The 26,686-nt window shown below is 34.5% G+C and overlaps 1 protein-coding gene across 2 annotated transcripts in view; it reads left to right on the forward strand.

The window, feature by feature from the left end:
• Positions 1-26,686, forward strand: part of CCDC178 (coiled-coil domain containing 178) — a 422,000-nt gene that overhangs the window by 276,720 nt on the left and 118,594 nt on the right. The gene's annotated exons all lie outside the window — the stretch shown is intronic.

Consider the following 26,686-nt stretch of genomic DNA (forward strand, 5'->3'; position numbering starts at 1 on the left):
TTTATATGCCACCAAATGGCATATTTTCTTCTTGTAAATTTTTGGTGAATATTACCTTTGAAGTGAAATTTTGAATGGATATTTGAGAAATGAAAAAACTTATTTTCTAATCCACTGTTTTATACTAATTTGCTTTATTGTGACCTGGAATAGCAAGTTTTCATAGTTATAGATTTAAATATATTATCATAGATTTCAAATTTCAATTCTATCTATAGGTAAGTTTTCACCATATGCCTCAAAATCCTCCATATAGTATATGGGCTTCAAATGTTGGTTTCTATTTTCTTAATTAATAGGGTCTTAATTATAAAGTTGGAGGATATATGACCCTCTGTGTGTAATGGAAATCACTAGAAATTCTCATATATTTTGTAAAAGATTCTGTAATAATAAAAATATGAAAGTAAAATACACAATACACCACAAATGGAAAAGGAAAGAGAAAGCTCCATTACTAGTGTTAAGATATGGCCACTTCCTCTGTTTTCTTCTCCAGATACTCATTGACAAGAATGATCATTTCTTTTTGAATTTCTATATTTTCCCAGAATTTAAATTTAAAAATATAGGGGCACCTGGGTGACTTAGTTGGTTAAACGTCCGACTTTCGCTTAGGTCATGATCTCGCGGTTCGTGGGTTCAAGCCCCGCGTCGGGCTCTGTGCTGACTGCCAGCTCAGAGCCTGGAGCCTGTTTCAGGGTCTGTAACTCCCTCTCTCTCTGACCCTCCCCTGTTCACGCTGTCTCTCTCTCTCTCTCTCTCTCTCTCTCTCTCCTAGAAATAAATAAAACATTAAAAAATTTTAAAAAATAAATAAAATAAATTTCAAAATATAGAGACATGCTTATTTTTTTAACAATTCACCTAGTCATAAGAACCGGCAAACTGCTAATGAATCCTTTCTCTTATAGTTGTCACCCATATTACTCTACCATAAATTAGTAGTTTGAAATTCCAGTACTTTATTTATCCCTCCTTATGGTGGAATATTGGGAAGACAGAAGGCCAGGATTTGAGTGCATCCCTACCAGTTACTAGCTCAGTGATCTTGGCAAGTTATTTGTCCTTTCTGGCCTCAGTTTTCTCATCTGTGAAATAAGATTTACCTCAGAGGAAAACTGATAAGTAATAAGAAGGAAATAACCATAGTTGCTTTTGAAAATAAAGGGATACTGTGCAATTATACATAACTATTACATTCATCTGGTATGCTGCTTATGTTTCCCATCTATCTGCTCTCCTGTGAGTTAAAGCTTCTGAATATGTTAAAAGAGAGAGTGTGTATTTTTCTCTTAAAAATTAGTAGCACAACCAAGGTAGATTAAGAAATAAATGTGGTTGTGAAAAAAATGATAATACAATGATATGTCAAAATCTTAGTGTCCTCAAACCATGTGCAGGATTCAAAGGAAGGCCATCAATGGAACATTTGTCCAATCACTTCATGCATTTGACATTGTTATTGAGGCTAAACATGTTCTATTTGTTCCTGATAATTGAGGAGGAGAAAATAATCAATGGGTATACTGTATTTCCTTTTCTAACCAGGAGGGAAACAAAAATAAATATTATGTATACTTGTTATCAGTTTATTTAGAATCCTTTGGTGGCAAATGACAAATAGATACCTGCATAAGTAGTGAGGAAATCAGGCCTTTAAGAGAGTTTCTAACACAGTATTTCCATAGTAGGAATAAAATTGTCTTGATGTTGGAATTAGAGCAAATTGTGATTCAAGATCCAAGGCGTGAGACCCTGGTATGAACAGACAGTGAGGTATGCTAGGAGACTGAGTTTATATTTGTGATGATCCCTTAGACGAATCACTTTTAGCATACCTGTTTCAGGGAAACTTTCAAAGATTTATTTGTACTTCCAATCATTTTTCATTTCCATCCTTCAGCGATGGAGGTCATTAAGTGCAGGCTGCCCTTGTCAGTGTCATGTAGGATCAATTTGCTGCAATGGACAGAGAGGCCTTATTGATGCTGTTAAATCTGTCAGTGAGAAATCGTATGTCATTAGCGTCTAATGCACTGCTTACAGGATGGAATTTGGCCATCAAAACTGAAAAAAAAAACCTTTAATATTTTAGTGCACTTCTTTGATATTGCAGCATTTCCCACATATATATCTTACAGGTTTTAGTCCTTTGACCACTTTAGTTTGGATACACAAAAGCACCGTTCAATCTTTATTCCCTTGTTTAATTTTGTTGTCATATAAAATGGATCTCACTTGAAGGAATTTTGTGTATTATTTTCCTGTTTTTATAGTAACTTTATTGCTTCTGGACATACATTCCATTTGGCATGGCAAATAATTATATTTTGATGCTTGTGCTTCTTAAGGAGTATTATTCTCTCTACACAAATTATACACTTTCATATTTCTTTGTATTTTTAGGCCAACAGTAGCAAAGAAAGCTTGTAAAACAAATTCAATATAAAAAATAATGTCCCCTTCCTTAACACAATTTTATTTACAACCCTCAGTTGTTAGAATGTTATAGTATGAGTCTTGGGGATAAGATCATGTCTGTTTCCTTTGCACATGTTTCTTGATATTTTCCTATACTTTAAAATTTTGCAGTGATGAATATTTCCCCCTTTAAATATCAGAAACAAACAAAAATGACTGTGAAAAATTCTTATCTTCCCTGTTCATGGCTAGTGATAGAATAGAATCCAATCTAAAAATCAAAATTGAAAATAACACTATAGGGGAATAAAAGAAAAATACCTGAAAAACAGATTGTACTTCTGTGTAAAAATAGACATGTTCATCATTTTCATTAAAAGATTTCAAAAATATTTCAAAATATTTAGATCCATGAATAGATTGATAAAATCCTGTTTGTTTTCATTGCCATCTCCAATTCTTCAAGTCTGCCAAGAAAGGTAAGCTCAAAGCAAACAAGCCAATGTTGATGTGTTCTTTTGGCTGAGAACACGATCCCTATCAAAACTGGTTAAAATATATTTTTAATTCTGCTGTGAACCATTTGTGGTTCTTAACCTTTGCCTACTCCAGTTCTCAGTACTTTCATTCTAAGGGAATACAAATCATTAGATGACTCTGACTCGTCAGCACTTAACCTGCACTTAAGGGACCCTGTATGTGTGCCATGCAGTTTGCACACATTATCTCTGTAATGCCCATCAGTAATCCTCTAAAATTTGTGTTATTATTATTAATATAGTCATCTCCAGTTTAAGATATGGAGCTGAGACTGAGTGTGCACAAGGTCACCTGAGTAGGAGGAACTGACTAAGAAGGGAATCAAACAGGATTTTCAGAAATCTAACCCATCTCATAACTATGACATACCCCTGTACTATGTAACATTATTAAGTAATCCTATATGTCTCATCAGGCTCTAGAAAACATGTAAAAGCCACATCGGTCATGCATTTTGTCACTAGTGTCCATCTGAAACAGATTATTTGATTCACTAATTGTTTTTATAATTTTATTTCATTGAAGCTATGTTTTCAGTGATGATTTTCTTGTGGGGAAAGAACTACCCATTTATTATAAATTACTTAATTTTTACAGGGATTATGGATAATGTTTGCAATTCTAAAATTGTAAAAATTTTGAACTGGATATGTCCTTAGAAATATTACCCATTTCTTTAAAAGATTATTTCACATACACACACACACACACACACAAATAAAAAAAATAGGGGTGCCTGAGTGGCTCAGTGGGTTAAGCGTCTGACTTTGGCTCAAGTCATGATCTCATGGTTCATGAGTTCAAACAGTACATGGGGCTCTGTGCTGACAGTGCCTGAAGCCTGCTTGGGATTCTCTTTCTCCTTTTCTCTCTGCCCCTCCCCCGCTCACATGTCTCTCCCCCTCTCTATCTTTGTCTTTCAAAACCAAATAAACATTAAAAAAAAAAGTAAAATAAAAGATTACTTCACAAGTGAGGAACCTTAGGGCCACAGTGGCTCAGTGATTTACCATATATACAGTTAGTTAGGAAAAAGCTGGCCTAGGACACAGCTGCCTTAACTTACCTTCAAATATTCTCTCCAACCAACTGTAAAATGAGCATGTGATATTTTTTGAAGGTTTGAGTGGACCAGTAGTTGACAGTAGTAAGAGTAACTACAGTGGGTACACTCAGATTGGAATCACCTTCAAGTAACCTGGGCTTATTAAGGAGTCACATAGGGACATAAATCAGAGAACTACTTTGGAGCTCTAAGGAATACTTCTGGGACTTGCAGAGTTCAAACACTATTCATTCATTCATCATTCATTCAATTACTCAAAATAAATTATCAATCATCCATTGTACTTCTATCCATTGTTTCGATCCAATAAAAGGCTTAGGAAAATGCCACTCAGCTTCCATGCTGATCCCCAGAGACCAACGGTCCTTTTTTTCTAGTATAGAGCATAGAATCCGACCCCAACAACATCCTCTCTTCACTCCACCAATGGAAAAATCATGAATTTTTGCTATCTAATCTCTTTCACCTAAGTCTCAATGGACAAAGTTTCCATTTTAAATTCTCAAACATAATATATCATCCATAAATTTTGTTAGCACATTTTCTCTTGCCTCTTTCAGTTTTAAAACATGGGTTTCCTCTAATACTCACTTTACATCAATTTTATGTGGAGTCAGTCAATTCCAGTAATAAAGTTATTTTCTTAAGGAAATGTGAAAGCTGTTTTAGTTCTCTTTTTCATAAGTAGCTTGTATTGCTTATTACTTTGCAAGTATTAAAATATATAAAATCGGGTTTTGAGTAGTAATTTTTGAGTGCTTGTTTCAGTGTAGATGGAAATTTATTCCTTTGCTAAGAAATTCATAATTTCTTAATTAGTTTCATCACACACACACATACACACACACACACGTGTACACACACTTGTTCAGGAGGAGTTGCCATACCTTATACACTAATAAGCTTGCATTAAATTTCTACTGGCCCTTTTCTCTGAAGAGCTCTCAAGAAATCTCTAAATAGCTTTTGTGATCCTAAGACAGGAGTAGATAGTTGGTCTTCTATTGTTTTACCCCAGTGAGTCTCCCTTCTGTTTTCCAAACTCTGTAAGAAAAACAACAAAAATTAAATGTTTATTTCTGGCCAATACTTTAGAAAAGTCAGCTTAGCTTAAATCAGACCAGTTCTTCAGTCTAGTACCAGTTTTGAGTGAATTGTAGGCTTATGTATCCTTCAAGCAATTTTGAGAAGGTAATCTAGTAGAGTTGTACAGCAACAAGCAGTTTTAAATGTCCGCAAGAGCTTAAAAGTGATTTCTAGAATGTGATGGCATCCCTGATATATAAAAGACACTCAAGGTATAATGTTCATACATAGAGATGATCATTGAACAACACCGGTTTGAACTGCACAGGACTAATTATCCGTAGACCTTTCTCACTATATATATTGGGAAACACTTTTTGAGATTGTGACAACTTGAAAACACGCACAGATGAACCATGTAGCCTAAAAAAATATCAAAAAATTAAGGAAAAGCTAGATATGTCATGAACACATAAACTCTATGTAGATACTAGTGTATTTTATCATTTACTACCACAAAATATACACTAACCTGTTTTAAAATGTTAAAGCGTATCAAAATTTACACAACATACTTACAAACCATACATGGCACCATCTGCAGCCAAGAGGAATGTAAACAATAAACAAGATACATTATTAGGTCATAACTTTATGAAATTAACTGCAGTATATACTGTACTACAGTAATCATTTCATAGCCCCCTCCTATTGCTATTGTGGTGTGCTCTAATGTTGTGTCTACTCAAAAGGCCCTGGACATGCTCATAATCTCTATGTGAGCACTTCCTCTCTGCAGCAAATTGCTATTGTAGTAAAAGTTATTTCAGGGTGCCTGAGTGGCTCAGTTGGTTAAGTGTCTGACTCTTGATTTCAGCTCAGGTCATGATCTCCTGGTTCATGAGTTCAAGCCCAGTGTCAGGCTCTGCACTGACAGTGTGGAGCCTGCATGGGATTCTCTCTCTCTCTCTCTCTCTCTCTCTCTCTCTTTCTCTTTCTCTCTGTCTCCCTCTGTCACTCCCCTGCTCTCACACTCTCTCTCTCTTTCCCTAAAAATAAATACATAAACTTAAAAAAAGTGATCTCAGGATATATGGATATCTGGAAATGCCTGGAAACATTTTTGGTTATCACAACAGGGGATTTGTGGAGGGGTATTTCTGGTATCTAAGGAGTAGAGGCCAGGGATACTGCTAAATATCTTTCACACACACACACGTGCGCGCGCGCTCACACACACACACACACACACCNGGGATCGCCTCCCACCCTGGAGTCTCCGATCCCGGCCCGATTTTATCTTCCCCGGTTCGCACTCACGTTAGAAGGCTCTCTCAGTGGATTCTGCGTCTTTTTTCTCCCAATTTCTCAGGTTTTGTAAGGTTTCCAATGGCTTCAGATCTTTTCTGTGTGATGTATGGGCGCGAGTGCAAGTACGGAGCTCCTTACTTCTCCGCCATCTTGCCCTCTCTCCGAAATATTTTCAAATAAATAGGTTATATTCTTTGGAATCCATACAGACCGAGAACTCTGACTTTTTAAAATGTCATAGTGCAGCTATAAAATGACATAGTAGTTTTTAATCATTAAAAGACCATTTAAAAATTACAGTAAGTAAAATGTTTATTATATGTACCTCCTATAAATAGGTATATTTTGTACTTACACTTGCCTAATGCAGGACTTAGAACTGCAATTGATTTGCAATTCTGTGGGAGTATCAGTATAATGATTTTTTTTTTTACTTTTGAACTACACATATGCATCACAATGACATAAACATTTGAAAAAACTGCTCTTGTAATCATCTTTCCTCAAGTCATCTTTCCTCAAGTCTACAGAACTGTATCTTATAATCACTTATTAACATGAATATTAATATAGAAAGTGCATATTCATATACTAAATGTCTTCTGTAGGTCATTTGTTCTTTTCTCAGAGTTTTACTCTTATTGAAGGTAGAAAGGAATATCTATGGACAACTTCTTAAATCCCTCTGATTCTCTGAAAAAAATGGAAATACTACTGTCTCCCTAGCAGGATTATTGTAAAAAGCATTTCATAATAGTTAACATTTGTGAAGCACTTACTATGCACAAGGCTTTGCCACCTTTTATATGTATTTTTTAAAATTTCTTCAATAACTGCATGGAACATAACATATATATTTTAAGTGGAAAGCACCTACAATAGTTTTTCACAAACTGTATGTATGTTTGTGAAAGATATGGCTTTCTGTAGAAGATATGACTTCTGATATTGTGATTATTCTTTAGATAAGCATATATCCCTTACTTCTTATACAAACTCTTGGTCTAGCTATACTATTATAGAAAAGCTTCTAGCCTATAATAGATATAAAATAATTTATGCAACCTGAGATTATAGTGTGAATTAAAAAGAGAGAGGTCAGAAAGGTAGGGTAATAGTGACATTATGATAATCAGTTAGAAATGCAGACAGGTGCTAGAAGGAATAGAGCAATGGACAAAACCCACCTTGGTTAGGTAAAACTGTGACAGAGGATTGCAGAATAGGAAATCATATTTGAGAAGGTGTGAGGGATAGACTTAGCAATAACTTGGGTTAGTCAGAGTTACATCAAAACCTTGTACTAAAAAACATCATAAGACCATATACATTTATTAAAAGAGCCCAATCGCAATAGCTGTAACAACCAGAAATTTCCTAGAAAGAACCAAAGAAGAAATATGTCATCAGAACCATCTTGAAGAAGTCTGTGAAAGTTTACAGATGGAGAAGACAATAATAAAAACAAGACACACCATGACAATCCTCAATATTTTAATTTGAAGGGATCTGGCCTCCTCACATTGCAGTTGTAAAACAATTCCACACAATCTACAATCATTTCAAATGTGACACAACTAAACAGGATTTTATTAATAGCCACACTTCCAGAGGACATATTTTGTATCTAGTGAAATGTGTTCCTACTTATCCATATTCGACATATACCTATATAAATCTGATTTTCCAACTAAGAAAGAATTTATTCAGCTTTCTTAGGTTCCTTAATCAATTCACTAGGCACTAGTTGACATATAGGCAACTAAGCACTAGTTATATATTTTGTTGTTGTTGTTTTCTTGAAATGGACCTGTGAAGGGGCACCTGGGTAGCTCAGTCAGTTAAGGCTTCTGACTTCAGCTCAGGTCATGATCTCAGGGCCCATGAGTTGAGCCCCCCTAGAGTTCTGTGCTGACAGCTCAGAGCCTGGAGCCTGCTTCAGATTCTGTGTCTCCCTCTCTCTCTGCCCCTCACTCATTCTCTCTCTGTCTCTCTCTCTCTCAAAAATAAATAAATGTTAAAAAAAGAAAGAAATGGACCCGAGGAAATTAAAATTACCAAAATTATATAATTATTATACTTGTACAATCTGACCTTTTAGGTGTTTGTTAATAAAGGAATATGGAAAAATATTGTGGACATATAGGCATTAAAAACACTTTACCTTTGTCAGATGAAGGGTAACTCCAATAGCTTTCCTATCAAAGTAATCCTAAATATGACAGATTCCTTTTTTAAATCTTGTTCCATCATAGTAAATCACCAATTAAAAAAAATGTACACGCAGCCAACACGTTATCTAAAAAGAGGAAAGATAATAGTGCAGTGAATAATATAGTTTTAGAAATATGCAGGGGCGCCTGGGTGGCTTAATTGGTTAAGCGTCCGACTTTCACTTGGGTCATGATCTCGCGGTTTGTGGGTTCGAGCCCCACGTCGGGCTCTGTGCTGACTGCCAGCTCAGAGCCTGGAGCCTGTTTCAGAGTCTGTCACTCCCTCTCTCTCTGACCCTCCCCTGCTCACGCTGTCTCTCTCTCTCTCTCTCTCTCTCCTATAAATAACTAAAAATTTAAAAAAAAAGAATTATGTAAAGTTGTGTCAGATATAAAATCATTTTCAAATTATTTCCTTTGGTGCTGGTAATCAGAATTGTGTGGTTTATTCAAGGAAATAAACCCTCATTTTAAAGAAGATATGCAATGTACTCATAGGTTATTGGAAAAAAAGTGTATAAAACAAAGCTACTATCTGCATTGATGTACATAGAAAAAGAACAAAAATGTTATCTGTAAAAGCAGAAAAGAATTTGGCCTGCTTGACTTTTTGTATCAAGCATGCTACAGCAATCTTTTGATTCTAATATGAAACTATAGTAAGGATCATTGCACTAATGCATGAGGATTTGTGATAATGTTGCAGAAATTTTACTGTCAAAACTGAACTGCAGTGTAATGACTTTTGTTATCATGGTTTCTAATAACTATTCAGCATGAATTGACCCTACATATGTTTTGCTGCAATAATGTGTCAGTAACTCAAAAGGATAAAAAGGAAATAAAAACAGTCAATACAGTACTATGTATGACTTCATGATAACCTTTCTCCATTCTTACTATTAATATTGTTAGAACAGTTGTACATAGACACTGTGCAAACTACAGCATCATCTGGAAATGAAAGCTTAGACGTGTTGTGACAGTTTTGGCCAAATATACCTAAAAACCACTTTATAAGAAAACTGTGTTCCCCTCTGTTCACACTGAGAACTAGGTACTGATTGGTCCCTTACTACTTCAGAGTTTGTTACCCTCAGCTGTAGGGAGCCCTTGAAAGGTTTTTTCTTCTTTTCCTGACCATGTGTTAATTTCTTCCACCTTTTATGAGATATCCCACCCTTCCTGTCTGTCTCTCTTTGACTCCCCTTCCTGCCTGCCTGCCTGCCTGCCTTCCTTCCTTCCTTCCTTCTTTCCTCCCTTCTCTTTCTTTCTTTTCTCTCTTTCTTTCTTTCTTCCTTTCTTTCTTTCTTTCTTTCTCTCTCTCTCTCTCTCTCTCTCTCTCTCTCTCTCTTTCTTTCTTTCTTTCTATATCTTTGCATCTCTCCTTCTCCATTGGAGGATACTTTCACTTAAGCATCTCTCCATTGCAGTAAATAAGAGAAAATAAAAATAGTCCATTACATACCTCATATGTGAATGCCACCAATGGTATGATTTTATAAGTATAAAACATTGAACCCTGCACCTGCTATAACGTAGTCAGTTACAGATACTGTTCTCATTGTTATCCTATTGTTCTTATTTAATTTATAAAAACTCTGTAAGACAACTGAAAATATTCCCATTGTTTCTTAGGAAATGAATGGCTACTATAACAAAGTACCACAGACTGGGTGACTCAAGCCTGTCACCTCATTTTAAGTTCATTATCTCTGTGAAAAGCTTGTCTCTAATTGCAGTCACATTCTGAGATCCTGGGGGTAGGACTTCAACATAAGAATTTGAGGGGAGAGGAAAAGTAAAACCCATAACAGGTGCTTTATAAGTTAATGCCACACTACTTGTCAGTGGAAACAGTGCTGGAATTGAAACCCAAGTCCACTAGGCTCAGCCTCATGGACTTTCTACTATTCCATAGTTTCTCTTACACTCTTTTTCTCTACCCTGCTCAACCTATTATTCATCCTGTGCACCATTATATCTCTTTAAATGCAAAGGCCTTTCAGTTGTAAGGATTTTGTAACATCTGTGACCCTGGGCGTATGATGAAGCAGTGGCTAGTAACAAAATACTTTTTGATGGAGAGATATTATGATGTTATACAGGAAATAGCAGATCATTTATGTTTTTAATCAGTGGTCAGAGATCTAAGCAGAGAAGTTCTTTTTCTATCTAAACAGACTTTAAAATTCCTCTGCCATTGCCTCAAACTGCAGAACATGTATTTGCCAGTGCAGATGTACCTGATCATATATAGAGAATGCAATCAAAATGAGGATGAAGACACAGGCCATTCATGTTAAAAAACAGAGAGCAGCAGTTGCAAGCAGCAGGCAGCATGTAGCAAAGAATAAAGAAGGAAGCAAAGCTTTCTATGGAAAGTTGATGATAGAACACCAAGCTTTAGATTCTGGAGGACATGGCAGCACGAGTAGAGTTAGACACACACACACACACACACACACACACACACACACACTCACTATGGTGCTAGGAAATGATACTATATAATCAATGCTGAAAGAGACAGGCAGCTGACAAACACACTTCACAAATAGAATTTCCCCCAAACACAACAGAGTTTTAGAACAGAATTAAGAAGGATACTGAGTGCTGATACATGGAAACTCACATTCTGAAGAGGGTACTGGAATGTGACGGTAAGCATAAGAAGGAATTATGGCAATACCACCTCCCCAGATATCTTCCTGTATCGGAAGTGTGTGGACCAAGGTAAGGACTACCAGTCATTCCCTTTCAGTCTGAAGACTGAACTTCTTAAAAGCAATATCCCCTAACTTGGATGGGATCTTTTTTACCTGCAGATGCAGGGACTAGAGGTCTTTCTCTCGATTATCTGTGGATGGTCTACCTGAAGTTGCCACTGTGCACCGACAGCAGTGTAGCATGCATGTGTGGGAGCCAGCTGGTTGTGGGGCTTAGCTTTAGTGATGCCTCACCAAGTTTTAAATATCAAGGATAAAGAAATAATTCCAAGAAGGATCCATTTACAAGAAGCATAGTGCCTACAGAGGGAAATTATCACACTAACTCTAGCCTTAATATTCTCAATGTTTTATGACAGAAGACAGAAGAATATCTACATAAATTACAGAAGAGATTAAGACACCCAAAAATGCTGAATCCGGGCAAATTATTGTTTATGTGCTAGAAACAGAAAGGTATTTTCAAATGAGCAAACAAACAACAAATACAGCAAGTTTTAAAAAACCAGATGGCCAATAAACATAGGAAATAAATGTTTCTATCTCTCTAAAAATTGTATACATACAAATTAAAATGAGATACAAGTTTGCAGCTCTGTTTTTAGAAAATCATAAGATGGATTATACAGTGATGGTAGGGAATGTGGGAAAAGGTGAGAATGCTCATTTTTCCATAACCAAATTCACCAACCTACCTGTATTTACTCTATGGTTGGTGTCTTTCTTATTAAAAGTAATTAAATATACATTTATTTATTCAACTCCTAAAATAAATAAGGCCCTTTACTTGTGCTCTGAATCCATCCCCTTTTACCTTCTCATAGCCATCATCCATACAATTTTCCCATCCTTCTATATCCTCTCCAGTGGACTATTCCCATCATTATACAAACATGCTGTAGTACTTACCACCTCAGAAACCCTCATTTAATTCCACATGCCCTAGAGTGCTTCATTTTTGTTAAAGATTTTGGAATGAGTTTTGCTCATAATACCGTGGTCCCCTAATTTTCTCCCACCTCGCTGGACACTCTGTATCTCCTATATTAGCAACTCCTTCTGTACACCTTCCAAATGTTAGGGCAGTCCGGCACTCAGTAGTAGGGTTCATTTACTTTTTTTATCTGCATTCCCTCATTGCATGGATGCGTAAATGTGGATGAATTGCACAAGCACAATTTTGAGGAAAAGAAGGCAAAGAGTACATATTGTACATTTTTTGTTGTTTATATAAACAGGCTGAATTAATCTATGCTGATAGAGATCAGAAGAGTCTTTATCCTTAGTGGAAATTACTGACTGGAAGAGAACACAAAGGAGGGTTAGGGAACCATAGTAATGTTTTCTTTCCTGATCTGGGGATGTGTTCTGTTTGTAAGTAGTTCATTGAGCTACTTACTTATGTGTATACTTTAATATATGTATACCATAATTAAAACTTGGAATCATCCTTAGGGCACCTGAGTGGCTCAGTTGGTTGAGTGGCCAACTCTTGATTTTGGTTCAGGTCATGATCTCACAATCGTTAAGATTGAGACTACACCCCCCGCCCCCGGACACACACACACACACACACACACACACACACACACATACACACACACACACACACAAACACACCCTGGTTGGGCACTGAGCTGAACATGGAGCCTGCCTAAGATTCTCTTTTTCCCTCTCCCTCAGCCCTTCCCCCTCTCAAGCATGCACATGCATCCACATGCTCTCTCTCTCAAAAAACAAAGACTTGAAATCATCTAGTGACCACATTCAGAATAGAATATATATTTCTTGTCCTGGACTTCCAGACTGCATAATACATTCTCTTCCTTGTCATGTTACTCACAAATTAACCCCACTTTGCACTAGCCTCACTCTATTTTTTGATCCTTGACTGTTCATTCCGAGTACACCATCCTTGAAATTTCCAATCCTTCCAGATATAAATTTTCCCAAATTTCCTATACCTGGCTCTTTCTTCCCATTTAATATCATATTGAAAGTTCCATCCTAAAAGTCTTTCCAGTGCCCCTAATCTGAAGGTGTCCCCTGGCTACTCACACTCTATCACCGTATTTGCTTATTTTCATAGCACTTAATGCTCTGATACTTTATTCTATGTCCATTTACTCATAGCCTATTTCTGCCAACTGAATTTAAGCTTAATAAGGGCAAGGAACTTATTATCTTATTCACAACCACAACTCTAGCACCTAGAGGAGTGCTCGGCAAATATTTTTTTCAATTACTAGATGATTGTTCCTGATTGGGTATCTAACAAAATGTTTATGTATACTCACTGAGACAACATTTCTACTTCTAGGAATTTGTAAGAAAATAATCTGAAAGAGTCTGAAAAAAATACACATAATTATGTTGGCTATAGCTCTTTATAAAGAGGGAAAATGTCAGCATATTCAACATTCAGAGATATTGTTTAAGTATATAGTAGAATTGGTATACAGTGGAGTATTAAACAGTCTTTAAAAGGAATGACATAAATAACAGGAAACATATTTAATTAAAAATCATGTTATAACTTCAACATGTACTGTATGATTCCTATTTTGTATTCTCATATGTATTAGATTTTATTATATTTTTATTGATCTGTATGGAAAGATGCAATCCAAAAGTTGACTATATTAAGACTGTGGATGATTTTCAGTCTTCCTCATTCCTTTATTTTATTTTTTATTTTTATGGTGAGCATTTATTATTTTATAACATAGGTATATAAACCTTTGTATGTTACAAAAACAAAATAAAAGTTAATAAGACCCTTGAAACAAGAAGCAGGCATCCCAAAGTATCTATCATGTGATTCTGAAAAATGAAAGACACCCACCCAGGAAAAAAAATCTAGAAAAGTCCAGTTCAGAAAAAATTCCAAATATTCTCAACCCTTACTGTAAATTCTTTTTAATATAGTTCATTTGCTTTGCTTACTTAAAATAGATATAATTCTCATTACAAAATGTGGGTTCAGTTACTGTCATAAGGGTTTATAATCTTCACATTCTGAAGTAATTACACCCTTAATAGGAATTATTCTCTCTTTATACGAGGATAAGGTGGATCCTACATGACAATTTGGATCAGTGCTGAAAAAAAAAGAGTAGGAAAAACCCAACGGCATCCCTTAATAAATTTTAAATTTTAAACTATTTTATTTTTCTATGGTGATGCCACATATGCACTTAAAAAATGAGGAAACATTGTAAACTTCATGTAGATAAAGACACCTGAAATAAATACAAAATCAAGTATGACTTCTGTCTCTGACAAGACCTTAGGAAAGTCACCCAGCCAATCTGTTTCCTCCAATTCTCTTTCTTCTTTCTCTGTATAGAAGGCCTAGGGAGATTATGTGGGAAGATGTACAGGACAGTCTTGTATAAGGACTATCACACAATATATCTTCCTAAGTATTTGTTGGCCTCTTAAGTATTTGTAACCCATATATATATGGGCTGAATAATTCTCCTCATTTTGTCATTTCCTTACAGACACCATCTTCACTTTTTTTTATTGCCTGAAACACTTTTGAGGGGGGTATCCTCATACTTTTTTCCAAGTTATTTATTCACTTGCTATTTAACCATGTTTTTAAAATGTAGCTTGAATCCCCTAATTACAAAAGGAGTACATACACAAGGCAAAACATTTGAAAAACCACAAAAATAACCAATCTTTATCTTTGAACCCATGAAAATGTATGGCATTAATGACTAAAACTGGGAACAAGTATTTTGATGTTGGCTAACTACAGTTTAAAAAAAGGCAAAATGATTTTTTTGAGTCCTTGAATGTCTTATTCCTGTTAAGATTTTCCTGTGGACAGTCGGCAGTTTTCACAGTAGCATCACAATGTTGATCAATATTCTAATAAGACAGATTTCTTCCAGGTATCTGCTTTTTGTGTTTATATTACTCCATCCTTTCAATTTTATGTCTTACATATACTGAGTAAATTTATAATTACCAAGAGAGTTGACGAGCACACTCCAAATTACTTAATGCAGTTCATCGAAGAGCAGTTGACCAGATGGCCCCCAGGACCAGTTCCTGGGGGCTGCCTCCAAATATTAGTGCAACTTGAAATTGAAATTTGTATTATTTTTAAATTGAATATCTAAGCATGTTATACATTCCCCTACCAAAAATAATGTGATTAAAGTCATATTTTTCCCAAGTTCATCAATAAAAAAGTGACAAAGCAGATTCGAAGACCTCCTGAAAATAAGATGGATTGTCACTATCATTTTCCCTTGTTCTGTGGCCTGTTGTGCTATCACAGAACAAGATCAAATGGGCCCTGGCATGATTTGCTATTTAGAAAACCCTGTTGGTGTTCCACAGAATCCACACTTTTCCAGATGTTTAAAAATTGACTGATTATTTCTCCTAGTATCTTCCCAGATGACCAGGTCTAATTCTTTTACCTTTTTAAAGCTACATAAATATTTTGCTAGAATTTAGTACTCCACAACCCCCTACCTATCAGTTTCTAAAAATTGTTCATAATTATGCCAAGCTCACAATGCCTCTAACCCTGGCAACCTCCAATCTAATTTCTGTCTCTATAGATTTCCCTATTCTGGACATTTCATTTAAATGAAATCGTACAATATATGGCTTTTTCATGACTAGCTTCTTTGATTTAGCATGATGTTTTCAGGAATCATTCATGTTGTATCCTATTTTGCTACTTCATACCTTTTTATTGCTGAATTATATTCCGTTACATGGGTAGACATGTTGTTTACCAAATCATCAGTGTGTGGACTTTTCAGCCCGTCTGCATAATGCTACTGTCAGCGGCCATGTGGACATAGGTTGTCATTTCTGTGGGATATATAGCTAAGAGTGGAAACTGACAAAATGGTTCTTTACAATATTGTGTACAGCTCACAATTTCTGATGTTCACATAGAGCATGCCATTTTCTCTTCTCTTCTGTTCATTACAGTTTCATGTTTTAAATGTTAGGTAGGTTCCTCTAAATTGATATCACTCTAAATGAGTTACAACCCACAGTTTGAAAAACCTTGGGCTGGATGATTCATAAGGATCTTTCCAGATCTAACACAATAGTGTTTTACATAGCATTATTGTTCTACTTGCTTCATAAACAGCTTTTGATTTAGTATTTATTTATAACAACCCTTTGAAGCAGGCATAAATAGCCCCAATTTATGTAGGTGTAAACTGAGAATCAAATAACCGAAATAACTTTGCCTCTAAGGCCCATGCTGTGCGTGCTTTATTGAAATAAAGTCCAGCAGCATTCAAGTGATCCTTTCAATCTTGCTAAGTCTTCTCATCGTCCCTCAGGTCAGTCATTTGAATACCCTTGGCTCCTGCGGTTCATTCACTTCATGGCTGAATGAGAAATGTCTTTTAGCCTCCTTGCTTATTTATTTCTTTATGTATTTACTGTAAAGTTTACATTTTTTTCTTTTGTTCTGCCTATACTTATCCTTATTTCAGAAAATATGGAAAATAGTGAGAGGAAAATAACGAAAACAAAAACCCCACGACTTTCTCAACACCTGTGATCCCAACATGGAAGATAACATTTTTGCTTTATGGTAGATACACTTCCAGACTCTCTTTTAACAAAACTGGGCTCATCCTGCCCATAGCGTTCTACAAATTGGAAATTTATTCATAATACATGATTTAAGCATATTTGCTTTTTACTTTATCCTGAGTCTACTCTTCATCTACTTTATCCTGATGGCTCTCTCTTTACTACCAAGTTTACAACCTTATATGCTTAACTGTCTTATTTCCGTTCCCAAATTAGAATGAGATCAGATTTTCCAGCTTCTTAATATTGGCAGTTTGTGGATCTGTGCCAGTTTTCTCTCAGGAAAAACTGTCAAAATTCCCTAATCTTCTTACTTCCAGCCAATTTATTACTTCTCTCAAAATCTATTCTGATTATTTCCCAATTATACTCCCCCTTTCCAGGCTTTCTTTTTTCTGTAAAATATATATATTTTTAATGTTTATTTTTTTTTTTGAGAGAAAGAAAGTGGNCCAATGTAAAAATATTTTTTAATAAGGACAGTTTTATGCCTCTGCTACACTTAGCAATAGTTTTTCACTAATGCTAGTTGGTAAGTAGATAATTTGCCAACTCCAGTTCCTAAGTTTGAAAACACATTTGATGACCATCTCAGAGAGAAGATGTTAAAAAGCCTAAATATTGAGATGGGGGAAGTAGAATCAAAAGATAGCTTGTTGAAATTCTTAAACCTAAGGAATCCTTGCATGCATTTTGGATTGTAAATCCTGGAGAATAGGAATTACTTTTAACTCCATCTCTTTCCTGGAACACAGGTGGTATTCCATAGACGTTTGTTTGGTTATTAGTGAAATGGCCTCTTCTCATTCTTCCTTCCTCCACCTAAAGGCAAAAGCCAGGTAATGGTGGCATTGACATTTCAATTACACATAGTAAGTAGCACAAGCATATATGCCCAAGAAGGCAATTTCTTTTTTCCATTTATTTAACTTGAGTTCTTGAACTCAAGATAGGTAAACCTATCTCTATAGCAGGTGCTCAAAAGGTGGTGGGAGGAGGAATTCAAGGTAATTAGAAGTCTGTGTCCTTCCCTCATTGAACTTATAGCCTCATTGTAAGTGCAAAACCTTTTCATATTAAGCATTAGAGAACACTGACAAAGAATAGGAAGTGAAAAATAACATTGGATTTTTTTTCACATGAAAAATATTCAGTGATTGTCCTATTTATTTGATGTGAAGACATCGGTCATAGGAATAAAATGGATTCAGCTCAAGGTGCCTCATCTAAGTGAGAAAGGCAGAAGTATGTACTAATCATGGAAAGGGCTGTATTTTCACTGGATAGAGAATGTGGTAACTACATATAAAGGGCAAAAGCATCAGGTGCCTTGTTATCTTGATCTGGCTCTAAAGGAGATATTCTCATATGATAGTTTAAGTTTTGGAAAATAAGTAGTATATTAAAATTAACATTTTAATTTAAAATCATTTTCATAATGACACCCTAAACATTTTATATACTAGTTATTTTATGTACCAGTAGACAAGATATTTTTCTAAAGAAACAATATAATTTTGAAATTCAAGGCTGTTATGAAATGTTATCCAAATAAGTTAAAAAATTAAATTATATTTTAGGTTGTTAAAAATGTGAAGTACAAATACTTTTTGAAACATTAAGCATTATTTTACTTTTTTGGCTTGCTTTGACTGTATATATAGGTTTTATCATTTGCATATTTTCTTTATTTTCTTTTTGACTCTTTAATCTCTGAAGACAGAGACCTCTATAACTTATTTTTTGTCTCTACTTCCTTCTTAAGTATTGTCAATAAATGTTAATTGAATTGAAATTCCCCCTTGCATGTTATTTTTTATCTCTGAAAACTTTCATTTGGGAGCTACTTACCTTTCTTACAAGGCATAAGACTAAGTCTATTCTTAATTTGTTTTTTCATAAAGAAGAAATACAGTTTAAATCACAAAATATTACCTATATTCCTCTATTTTTGCAGTCTGTTTCTCTCTCTCAGTATGGAGCTCTGAACTATTTGAATCTGTATAATAAGTGTGTCCCATAAAAGAAATAATAAGTGCTTCTTATTATTATCTAGGAGACATTAGACCTTTCCACAGGTTACAGGGACTGATTTGGGATAATGGAACAAATCCGTCGGGAAAGCCATCTCAGTATGTGGACTATGTGAATGGATTATCTTATGGATTGAAGCCTGTGATTTTCAGGCTGATGTCCAGACACCAGATGGCTTTAAAATCCTTTCATCCAGAACACTAGCAGCCTGCTTTAGTCACATTGCTCTTGCTAATATTTGTAGAGCATCTCTGTGGTCCCCAGTGCATGCACTTATTATTCTATTAGGCCGACATTATTCCTTTTGAAGCTAGATCACATGACTCCTGGGCTAAGTTGACATTAATCACTATTTTTCCAGCCTTAGGCTGTAAAGTTCCTATGCATCTTCTAGGAAAGGACTTTTCAATGGCCTGTTCACAAAGATCAAACAAAGAAATGATTTACCACAATCACCATTTAAATTTTTAAAAATTAAGCAGTACCTCTTCCTGCCCAAATACATGTCAATAGCAGGCAGTTCCAGTTGCTAAGAAGTCAAAGATCCTGCTTTCTAAAGATCGATGAAACTAGTTTATGAGGGGCTACCATAAAAACTTGCTTGTTTTCGAAACCACACGGCTAACTTTGGAGAGTAATAAATCATGTTATGGAAGCTATCATTTCAGTAATTCCAAATATACCTTAAACACTACACATGTATTTTTACCCTCCTCTGGGCTTTTGTTTCCTCTTGACTGATACAAACAAGAATTTCCCATCTGTATAGTGGTGTGGTTGGACTCTGGTTCTCTTTTGAATACCAATCCACATAAAGTGTAGCAATAATAATAATACAAAAAAGCCTCTCTTTGCTTGTTTAATCAGCTTTGGTTGCAAACTTTCTGCAGTAAAAAAAAAAAAATCATTATCATATAACTTAAATTCGTAATCTTGTTACCCTCTTATGTACTAGATTTCTGAATTTACCTAAGTTGACAAAGAAATGAAATTTTGCAGCTTTTGTCTGACATGCATGCTGTTTATGATTTTAGGGATTATATTCATTTTCAGCATTAAATTCATAGAATAAGCAAAATGTCAAACTTTGTTTACTAATTTTATACTTATCTGTTCCTTTAATATCCTGTCTTGGTTCTCTAGTTATAACATAGATGAACCTAAAGTTTGCTAGAAACATTTGCCATTAGCTTCTTCTAAAAAAAATTAAATTTGAGGATAATCCTACCTCCAGAGCTTATTCTGTTCCTGGCCATTGACTGTGACAGTGGAAGGCTCATCTGAAAGCAGCGGAGCATCCCATCTAAAAGCATAAAACATATTACATTTCATGAAAAAGCTAATTCAGATTGTTTAATTCTGGTAATATTGCCTCTGTCACCTTCAAAATCAAAATGTTCTTTCCTGTTATTATAAGGAAAACAACCAAATTGCTAAAAAACCCATTTGAATACACAGCTGCCTTATGTTGCATACTAATTTGATTAAAAACGCTCGCGCCTCACCAGCATTTTTACATAAAGCACATTGGTGAATTTAACAAAGACTATTTTAAAAATATATCCGAGGCAATGTTGATGACCAGAGTCTGCAGTAGTGACCACTGGCCCCCCTGGACCGAGCAAAAATCTTTCTGGCTGTCTTGGAAGGCTGAAACAATTGTCGAGCTATATTTGTTTGCTCACTGCTTTGGGCACTGAGCCAACCTCATTGCAAATAACTGCATTAGTCAAGTGTATCCAAATTATTACAACACAGCGTCCATCCCAGTTATTGCTGTTGAAGCATTTTCTGAATCTTCATGTCACTAGAAAACATTTATTTGAAGGGTGAGCATCACATAAATTCAGGTCCACTTGGATTTATAGAAAAGTGGCAAAACTACTTTCACAACTGGCTTTATTTCTCCTGTCTTTACAGGAAGGAGTTTTTGAATGGCTTATTGTTAGGATCTTATTAAGTCAGAAGAATTTCCAGCTCTTATTGGGATATTTTTCATCCTGGATCTTTTCTTTTATTTCTTCATTTATTTCTTGAGATGATTTTTATTTGGTTTTAATATTTATCCATATATTAACTGACTTTAACTTTCTTTCTAATAATGAATGTGAGAGTTAAAAACATTGGTAATTGGCATAAGCCACGCTACTGAAGTCAATGCAGTTAAATAGACTGAGATTTTAGAAATTTTATTCCATATCTTACAGGTAAGCCACAAGCAAGGTCTGCATATAGGAAGAGAAATTCCCGATCTTTCTTGATGACTATGCTACTGAATTCATACATCAATGAACATATTTTCCAAATGGCTTATTACTCTCTAACAATAAGATAAGTTGTTTCTGAAGACCTGTTAGCTCCTTTCCTTATGCCATAAGATTGCTACGTGTATATTCTAAAAATTTATCTGATATAAACCATGTTCACTATTTAGGTTTCCAAATTTACCCCACACTGTATAATGTTTGGGTTTGGTTTGGTTTTTGCTTTTAATTTTTTTAGTTCCCTGCCCTATCTTCCCACTCATTCCCTTTATATTATCTAGAGAGCCATTTTACCCAGGCTACTGGGTGCCACAAGTTGCTGCTTAGGATCTTAGATTAATAATTTCAGTATCTGTGATATGAAAATAATGATGTCGGTCATTTTTATTTTAGGACTATTCAGAGGACTAAAATAAATACTAAAAAATGCTTATAAGCTGTCTCAAACTCAAGAAAAATTTTACTGTAAATTTAATGTCTAGAATCATTTTACCATTTGACCTCACAGACACACCTTGGAAAATATAGCAAAACTTTGGGGAAAAGAGCACAGTTATACTTGTTTGAAAAACTGTAAGAATAAAATAGTTATGTTTCTATTCAAGTTTTATCTAATTAAAAACTAATATGAAGCATGAATTAAATAAATACTAAATATAATCTTAATTTTATTCTTAAGCGATATTAAAAAATCTTCCAGGAAAATAATTTCTACCAGGAACGCACAGAATTAAGAGTTCCCTGAATCTTTTCTTGTTGTTCCTTAGTAAAGAATACGTTCACTATATTTAAGCTAAAAATAATAAAGTTGTCTCTCAACAGTATTTATCAAGAATCCTCCCTGTCAAGTGCTCTGAGACTTCCAGAATCCTTAAGAATAAGTGTCCAAACAATTGGGAGATGGTTAAATAAAATATAATGCAATTATAATATCAAATATAAAAATAACTGGTTTTTATGTTATAAAACTCTAAAACTTATACTATAAATTCTAAGTTAACAAATGCCAAGGATATTACCTTGATATAACGTAAACTAACAAAAGTTCATATACTACATAAAAATATGATAGTAATTGGGTTAACATATATGGGTACATAATTATACATTAATTTTAAGTTTTATTAAATCAAACACATATGTGTTTCAATATATTTGTGTATTTGACAGGAAATGCAGGGATTCTAAGTAAAGTTTATCATTGGGTTATAGGATTATTTTATTTACAATTTTATAGTCACTTCTATTTTCTAAATATTGTTTCTCAACTTTGTATGATTTCAGAATTAAAAGCACACTAAATGTTAATTTTTTAAAAAATTTTATGAAGTGATGAGAGAAATTAATACACTATCTTTGAAGCAGGTATCTTATCCGTGCTAAACCTTGCATTTAATTAGTCCTTAACTTTTTTTTGGTCTGTTCTATAGTAAATTGCTATTAATTTTGTGCAAAGGTATACTTACTCAAATAATTATTTATAACGCAATATCATTGACCTAATTTGTCTGAATATCATTCTGTGGTAGTATAGAGATGGAGGAATCATTTTCTAAGTGAAGTTTAGGAGTTCTTACAGTATTTTAGAAAATGCCTCTTATGTTGAAGAGACAGTTTTACTAGAGATTATGTAAAAAATGGGAAGAAAATTTCCAAAATTGTAATATATTATTTGTTTGTCTCATTCTTTTTCATTACGTATTTATCTTCTCTTTTCTCTTGACAAAAATGAAGCTATCCTTAAATCTTTATTTGATGGTTTCCTGTAAGATACCCATAGACAAAAGTAACACAGTCAGGATATAGGACAAACATTCTCAGATTTGTATACAATGATTTACTTTAAAGCCTCCAGAAATATTTTTGTGTTTAAAACCGCTTTTAAATAAAAATACAATTATGAAACAAGCTGGAAAATTGCTATTTACATTATAAGTATTTTTATATCATGGTTTACTTCATAATTTTGTAAAATTTTTTTCAAGAAATTGCAAATAAATCATTTTAGTGACAGAGCCTCTGTACTAGAAACTTCTAGAATATTCCAGCATCAATATGTATCACATTATTACTAGAAAACTGACTCAGAATGTTTGAAACATATTATTTTAGTATTTGGCTCCCCTAACAAAGTATCACAAATTGAGTGCTTAGCAAAACAAAATTTGATTGTTGTGTAGTTCTGGGAAATAGTAATCCAAGATTGAGGTATCAGCTGAGCTATGCTGTCTCTGAAGCCTCTAAAGAAGTATTTGTCTTAGGTCTCTCTTTTAGCTTCTGGTAACCTCAGACATTTCTTGACTTATAGATGGCCATGTTCATATTGTCTTTTCTCTGTATGTGTCTCTGTGTCCCAATTTCCCCCATTTTTAAAGGATACTGCTTGAAACAAAAGAAATAAATATAGGACACTGGTTGTATTGGATTAGGGCCCACACTACTGACCCAACTTTAACTTGATTGGCTTTTTTAAAAATTTTTTTTAATGTTTTATTTATTTCTGAGAGAGAGAGAGACAGCATGAGCAAGGGAGAGCAGAGAGAGAGGGAGACACAGAATCTGAAGCAGGCTCCAGGCTCTGAGCTGGCTGTCAACACAGAGCCGTCGCAAGGCTCGAACCCACGAACCCAAGCCGAAGTCGGATGTTTAACCACTGAGCCACCCAGGCGCCCCTTGATTGCCTTTATAAAGACCTTATTTCCAAATAAGATCACATTCTGAGGTATTGGGGATAGGACTTCAACATGTCTTTCTAGGGGGCCAGAATTCAACTGTGAACGCAGGTGATCTATCATTCTCACATAGTGTAAGCTTCAGTGTTGATCTTTTATGCTTAGAAGTGTTAAAGTTACTTTTCAATAAAAAACAAATTAATAGCTGGTATTTAAGCAAGTGTTTTTCTCGAGGACAAATCCCTTGACTTAGAGTACCCTTGAAGAATTATAAATACTGGAAAACAGCAAAATCCAGCTCATCACTATAGAGAGTAAAAGAAAGCTACGAGTGCATCCAGAGTGCTGTGTTCTTTGCTGCTTAGTCTATAAGTCTGTAGAAAGATTTTTGAACTTACAAGGGGACATGAAGATCAAGCCATTTTAGGTTGAAAGTACCTCTTTTCATTTCACAGATGAAGAAACACTTGAAGGCCTTGAGCAATATTTGGCCAGGGGAAGAAAAAAAAAGAACTTGCTGGCAGATGGATTAAGCAGACAAAGTTTCATCCATAAAGAATATTTTATGCCCTAAAATATACAAAATTAGAAGCATCAATTGGGAAGCTGATAGTTTCATACTTAGCAAACATAGGCAGTAAAATGCATACATTTCACAGAAATGAAGCTTCCAAATTGTAGGCTACCACTTTGTAACATAAAGCTTAAAACTATGAGTCAAAAGCTACGGAAGGAAAAGAATGAACTTAGAGAAAGCAGAACCATTAATATCTGCCCTGGGACATCATAAGCCTGAGGTTTGAATTCACTTTTTTCTTTATTGTGCTGTTTGTATTTTTTTCTCCTAATTCTGCTCTGATTATTTAGCTGACTGAAGCAACTAAAGTAGAATAAGTTGTGACATCTTTACTTTTTCAGTTTATTTTTTTTTAAGTAACATAAAGACAGAAGACAGTTGCATGTTTCATTATGCAATGCTTACAAAACATATGTATTGCTTAGAATTGCCAAAAGTATCTACATACAAAAGGTAACACAATTCCATTTCTGATACAAAGTTTTTACCATAGATAATAAATGTCAGAGCTGAGTTAAAGTGAAGAATTATTTACTTTATGAGAGTCAGTCAAATATTAGCTCTATAAGACATTTCTATGTATCTATACTTATGACCTTATCTTTAGTAATAAAAGTTTAAATTATCTTTGAAGGAATATATGAAATAGCTCTTCACTAGCACATTGATTGTTTCATTTCTCATTGAGTTATGGATTGTAGCATTATGATAAAATTAATAACACTCAATTTTTTTCTTGTAAAATATTTCAAATGTTAAATAGTATCATTTAGATTCTGAAATTACTGTATCCTGTTTTGCTTATAGTTAGTTTTGTCTTGTAAAGGTTTTTACTTTTAATAAGTTTGTGCTATGCTTATTTTATATTAAAACAGTAGGATATGAGAATTTGTCTTTCTCCGGCCATCAAAAATGAGTTCAGGCTACTAAGACACTCAGAATTTGAAAATGGTTTTGAAAGGGGGTGGATCATGGGGATTTTTTTTTTAATCATACTGTGCCAAATAGTAGTTTTATGTCCCTGGCCAAAGATTTCCATGTGTGAGGAGAACAAAACTTAAGGTTTTAGTCCAGGTGCAACTACAAGATATTAAAATATTAAAAACAAATCACTTCTTTGACAATGAGCTTGAAATTAAACCGAAGTTAGTTTGCTTCATGTTTGCTGAAGCTAACATCATCTACTATCAGATTTATGTATTGAAAACTCTACTTAGAAATCTAGTGACTCCTAGGCTATGCCAATGATGCTCTGTAAGTTAAAATCATGTTTGCATTTTCATTAGAGGAAGTGGAAAGACTGAACTATCTTTGATGTATGTAAATGTGATAGAATTACTTTATTGAGATACCTTAGAATTCATAGAGATGAAGTCCAAATAAAATCAGATTAAACTTTTGACAGATTTTTATTTTGTTAGACTCTAAATTTCTTATAAGAGACAAATGGAATTCATCATTTGTTCCCTCAAGCACTCTGCATAGGATCTGTGAAAAAGATTTCAATAATTTTTTTTAGATTGCAATAATTCTTGAAGTTGTTAGTTAGCGATATTTACTAAGCACCTACTGTATGCTGAGCACTATGCTCATTGCTTGAACCTCAATGTGGCCCACAAGATTAAATGTAGGCATAGATTTAAGCTATAATTTATTGATAATTAATATGACATTAACAATGGTAAGTCATTTATTAAGTGGTATAGGCTTCAGGCACCCTCTGTATATTATACAAATTATATAAACACGTGACTTAATCCTCCTAGTGAATCTAGGCAGAGGTATTAGTACTGCCATTTTTCAGATCAGGAAATTTAGACTACGAGGATGTTATTTTCTCAAGCAATACACATAGTTAAAGCAGATGAACCTAGAAAATTATGTGTACAAATTCTCAACTCTTAACTGTTATCCTAAACATCTTTAAATATATAGTTTGCTTTCTTCTAGTGTGTTGTATAGTATGATGATTTTGATAGTTACATGTTTAATTACACTCAAATAATACAATGGTGAGAAATTGAGAGAAAGAACAAAATATGCTAAATGTGACCAGATTATGTAATTTGCTTTTAGAAAAATCATATATACAGGGATCCTGGTTGGCTCAGTTGGTTGAAATTCTGACTCTTGATGTTGGTCAAGTCGTGATCTCTCAGTCTTGGGATCAAGCTGCACGCTGAGCACCACACTGAGCATGGAGCCTGATTGGGATTCTCTCTCTCCCTCTCTCTCTAC

Source organism: Crocuta crocuta, unplaced genomic scaffold, assembly GCF_008692635.1.
Source record: "Crocuta crocuta isolate KB4526 unplaced genomic scaffold, BGI_CrCroc_1.0 scaffold231, whole genome shotgun sequence".
In the NCBI taxonomy this organism is placed as follows: Eukaryota; Metazoa; Chordata; class Mammalia; order Carnivora; family Hyaenidae; genus Crocuta; species Crocuta crocuta.